We start from the raw sequence: 6,000 nt of genomic DNA on the forward strand, positions 1-6,000 counted from the left end.
CCCACTGCAACAATATCACCAAAAAAGCTTCTAGAGTTGTTAACCTAATCCTATGCAGCTTCTGCTCAGACTATCTCACACTACTCATAAGAGCCTACAAAACTTTTGCCAGACCCATCCTAGACTACTGCTCATCTGTCTGGAACCCATACCAAATCTCAGACATCATCACCCTTGAAAATATTCAGATACTTCACCAGAAGAGCCCTTCACTCCTCCACTCGAAACAGAATATCCTACGAAAATAGACTAACAATCCTGGGCCTAGAAAGCCTAGAACTACGGCGCCTAAAACACGATTTGAGTATTGCCCACAAGATCATATGCTGCAATGTCCTACCAGTCAATGACTACTTCAGCTTCAACTGCAACAACACAAGAGCATGCAACAGATTCAAACTTAATATGAACCGCTCCAAACTTGACTGTAAAAAATATGATTTCAACAATTGAGTTATCGAAGCATGGAACTCATTACCGGACTCTATTGTGACAACCTCTAACCTCCAACATTTCTCCCTTAGACTCTCTACGATTGACCTCTCCAGGTTCCTAAGAGGCCAGTAAGGGGCGTACATAAGTGCACTGGTGTGCCTTTCGTCCCTTGTCCAATTGTCTTTCCTTTCTTTCACCTATCGTATATATTCTCTTTTTTTCATATATCCTCTCCTATAAGTTCACTTTTACCCTTATTACTACATGTCTATTTTCCTTCCTATATATTTGTGTATTGGACAAATGAATAAATAAAATAAATAAATAAATATATGTTTGGTCCATCATTACACTTCAATTTTATTTATTGCTTCTTCATTCATTCCCTTGGTACCTCTTACGCTATTCTCATTGCATTAGCGGCGAATTTATTTCCCGTATTCAAACAAAAAGTGTTCATATGGAAGATGTATGGAAGAATAAAATTGTATGTATATTGGGAATGGAACAGATTTCTCTGGGGGAAACATGATGTGCCTGAGATCATCTGGGTTTCAGTGTTTCATTTCCTCTGGCATTTGGGATTCCAAGGGCTCACAGTTAACCAATCATTGCAGTTCACCATCAAATTGGGTATTTCAATACTGGATCATGCTTAACATTCACAAATTACTCCTCTCCCTATTATATTTATGGATAATATTGCTTCCTATGCCTTTTATACTCAGTGGATTTTGCGAGCGAAGTAACATATTCCGTGCTTAATCTTTCACATACTCCCTTTCTAAGCAAGAGGCTGCGTTTCACATTTATACTTTTATCTTCTCTGCAGCTAAAAACTGAATTATAAAAAAGGAAAGATCAAGTCAAGCCTTTTGCAGAGCTTTAGTCTTCAACTAACCTACAACTCTCGTGGATTAACCAGAAATGGAGTAATGCATGTTGGTGTTCTAACAATGCTGCAACACTATACCAGGTTGGGGGCAATCTGGTCTGGGAATTCTAGCCGATCAAAGCCTCATTGCAAAGTTATGTACAGAGTAGAGTAGAGTAGAGTAGAGTAGAATGGAGTGGAGTGGAGTGGAAGGGAAGGGAAGGGAAGAGAAGAGAATATAGAGTAGAATAGAATAGAATGGAATGGAGTGGAGTGGAGTAGAGTGGAAGAGAATGGAATAGAATAGAAGAGAAGAGAAGAGAATATAGAGTAGAGTAGAGTAGAATAGAATAGAATGGAATGGAATGGAATGGAGTGGAGTGGAGGGGAGGGGAGGGGAGGGGAGGGGAAGGGAAGGGAAGGGAAGGGAAGAGAAGAGAAGAGAAGAGAATATAGAGTAGAGTAGAATAGAATAGAATAGAATAGAATGGAATGGAATGGAGTGGAGTGGAGTGGAGTGGAATGGAATGGAATGGAATGGAATGGAATGGAGTGGAGTGGAGTGGAGTGGAGTGGAGTAGAGTGGAGGGGAAGGGAAGGGAAGGGAAGAGAAAAGAAGAGAAGAGAAGAAAAGAAAAGAGAAGAAAAGAGAAGAGAAGAGAAGAGAAGAGAAGAGAAGAGAAGAGAAGAGAAGAGAAGAGAAGAGAAGAGAAGAGAATATAGAGTAGACTAGACTAGACAAGACTAGACAAGACTAGAATAGAATAGAATAGAATAGAATAGAATCCTTCATTGCCCAGTGTGATAGGACACACAAGGAATTTGTCATTGCCGCATATGCTCTCAGTGTACAGAAAAGAAAAGATAAATTTGTCAAGAATCATGAGGTACAACACTTATTGCCTCCCACCCCCACCCAGAGTTATGGACAGACAGATGGAGACGTCCTTTGGAGAATCGAAACCCACAGCCACTCCGTGTCGGGGTTGATTCTGAGCCTGTTAACACCCATCCAGACCCTAACAGCCTCCAGACACCGACACATTATTATTATTATTATTATTATTATTATTATTATTATTATTATTATTATTATTTATTCTTTGTCCAATATACAATACATATGAGAGAGAATATACATTAGGAATATATATATAAAGATAGGAAGTAAAAAGAAGGGAAGTGGATAGGAAGAGAATATATAGAGAGGAGAGAATATATAAGATAAAAGAGGTAAGAAAAGAGAATTGGACAGGGGACGATAGGCACAACAGTGCACTTATATACGCCCTCCACTGCTTCACTGAACTGACACAGGTTGGAGATGTGCAGCTGAGTGTCATCTGCCTACTAGTAGCAACTCACCCCATATATTTTCTGCCACCAAAAGTCTTGAATGCAGCTTCACGGGGATATGAAGACAACAACAAACAAATAAAGAACTAAGTTAGATCTATCATCTATTTACCTAATCATTGATGGTTTTTTTTTAAAAGGGGTTTCAGGATTGCAAAAGTTTTTAGAATCCCTGTGACTAATGGGATAAAGCGAGGATATGAGGTGTCCAAAGTTGTTACGAGACGGAGAAATGAAACACCCCTATTGCTATTAAAACTTGAAAGCAGAATGAAGACAGTAGAATGTCCGTGTCAGGCTTTAAGATGGAAAGAATGAAAATAGCTTTTGGGTAGCAATTTAAAGTTTGACAAGTTGATTACAGAAGTCTACTGGAGTGTTGTCAGTTTCTTCTCATACCTTGGCTCGCTGATTTTTTAAACACAGATTTCTTTCTTTCTTTTTTAAAAAAGAAATAAATAGAAGTGTCCTGCAGTTGTAGCTCGACCAAACCACGGGGGGAATAGGCCACTGTGGTTTGTTTGTTCATTTACCCAACATATTTGTGCATCGCAGCATTCCAATCAACTGCTGTCAGCTCTGAAAGGAAAAAAATATGCAATATAAAACACTTCTGATATTAAAAAAAAAAAAAAATCAACAATAGAAGTGGAATAAAAATTGGACGACGACAAATGAATTGGCTTGAGTATTGCTCCTTGATGTTGGAACTCTGATGCCTTTATTATCAGTTCCTGGGTAAAAATCTTATTCCCTAGAGATTTTCCTTTGAACTGGTGGTGGGATTCAATTTTTTTTACTATTAGTTCTGTGGGCGTGGCTTGGTGGGTGTGGCATGGTGGGCGTGGCATGGTGGGCGTGGCAGGAGAAGAAGACTGCAAAACAAACAAAACGAAGTTCAATGTAGAGAAAAGTAAAATCCTGCACCTAGGTAAAAAAAAACCTCAAATCATACATATAATATGATGGTAGTGATTTGTGACAGTCTCAAAATGGGTGAACAGTGTGGTCGGGCAGTAGGATGCTTGGCTGCATAGCTAGAGGTATAACAAGCAGGAAGAGGGAGATTGTGATTCCCTTATATAGAGCGCTGGTGAGACCACATTTGGAATACTGTGTTCAGTTCTGGAGACCTCACCTACAAAAAGATATTGACAAAATTGAACGGGTCCAAAGATGGGCTACAAGAATGGTGGAAGGTCTTAAGCATAAAACGTATCAGGAAAGACTTAATGGACTCCATCTGTATAGTCTGGAGGACAGAAGGGAAAGGGGGGACATGATCGAAACATTTAAATATGTTAAAGGTTTAAATAAGGTTCAGGAGGGAAGTGTTTTTAATAGGAAAGTGAACACAAGAACAAGGGGACACAATCTGAAGTTAGTTGGGGGAAAGATCAAAAGCAATGTGAGAAAAATATTATTTCACTGAAAGAGTAGTAGATCCTTGGAACAAACTTCCAGCAGACATGGTTGATAAATCCACAGTAACTGAATTTAAACATGCCTGGGATAAACATATATCCATTTTAAGATAAAATACAGGAAATAGTATAAGGGCAGTCTAGATGGACCATGAGGTCTTTTTCTGCCATCAGTCTTCTATGTTTCTATGTTTCTATAAACTGGGATATTATTATTATTATTATTATTATTATTATTATTATTATTATTATTATTATTATTATTATTATTGAAATAAGGCTAAATACAAAATATCCTCAATGGGCAGTTGGTCCTCTTGGATTTAATGTGTAGATTTTAAGCCAATGTTCATAGAGCAAAGCTTTTCTTACTTTTTACTTATAAGAGTAAAAATATAAGAGGGTTATATCTTTGGTATTAAATACATTTTTCTAGAAGGACTGCATCAGATGAAAAAATATAACCAATTGTTCCTGGAATTAAAAAGTAAAATCTGAAATGCACATTTTTTTTCAAACTCTCAATATGAATCTTGGAATTTTGCTTTTATTCCAATTGATCTTGCTTTTTTTCTCAGGCTGCCTTCAGGTTTTCTGCTGAAGTGCACAGTGAAAATAAGCAATTGAATTTTCTAGGTTACGCTGACCCTGAACTTTACTAAGCACAGTGGCTAGTAAATAACCCAGAATTGTTGACTGATAAGTCACAAAGCTGAGATCATTCAGCTGCATAAATCAACAACTGAAAATGCATACTTCACGTAGAAAAGCATTCAGACTTACACGAAACGTTCTCACAAAACCTTATGTGTTGTTGTAAAATAACTGTTCGCTTTATATGTATATTTTTTAAAAATCCCCTTGGATGTCTCAGCTTTAGTTAAGCCATTTGCTTAACCCTCATCAGGCATATTTACGAGACGTTGAAGTATGCCAGAATGCTTCCCTGAGGACATACATTTCTCCAGGGCTGGAAGTATTTATTTTCAGATCATTTTCTGAAACCCAAAGAGACAATATTCTTAGCAAAATGTTATAAAGTTAGCACTAGCAGCGTACAGCATTGATAATTCCATATGAGCTGGCAATGTTCCAAAAAAGCCAACACAGTCCCTAGACTGCACTAACAGAAAGAAAGAATCAAGATCACATGAAGTTCTAATCCTGCTTGTAATGCCTTAGTAAGACCACATTTTCACTACTGCATCCATTTCTAGTCACCACAATCCAAACAGAAAGAAAGAAAGAAAGAAAGAAAGAAAGAAAGAAATGGAGGGAGGGAGGAAGGAAGGGGAGAAAGAGACAAAGAAAGAAAGAATGAAAGAAAGAAAGAAAGAAAGAAAGAGAGGAAGGAAGGAAGGAAGAGGAGAAAGAGACAAAGGAAGAAAGAAAAAAAGAAAGGAAGAGAGAGAGAGAGAAAGGAAGGAAGGAAGAGGAGAAAGAGACAAAGAAAGAATGAAAGAAAGAAAGAAAGAAAGAAAGAAAGAAGGAATGAAAGAAAGAAAGAATGAAAGAGAGAAAGAAAGAAAATGTTGAGACACTGGAAAAAGTGCAGAGAAGAACAATAAAAATGATTAGGAGACTGGAGCAATGATGGACTCTTACGGGTGTGGTCAGGTACCCAGAACTGGTGGAAAAAAATTGCATTTTTTTTTCTTTTTTTCCCTTCTGGGCTCTGGGTATGTTTTTCCTATCACAGAAAAAGACCTCATGGTCCATCTAGCCTGCCCTTAAACTATTTCCTGTATTTTATCTTAGGATGGATCTATGTTTATCCCAGGCAGGTTTCAATTCAGTTCCTGTGGATTTACCAACCATGTCTGCTGGAAGTTTATCCCAAGCATCTACTACTCTTTCAATAAAATAATATTTTCTCCTGTTGCTTCTGATCTTTTCCCCAATTTATGTTTA

This window comes from Erythrolamprus reginae, chromosome 4, assembly GCF_031021105.1.
Source record: "Erythrolamprus reginae isolate rEryReg1 chromosome 4, rEryReg1.hap1, whole genome shotgun sequence".
NCBI lineage: Eukaryota > Metazoa > Chordata > Lepidosauria > Squamata > Dipsadidae > Erythrolamprus > Erythrolamprus reginae.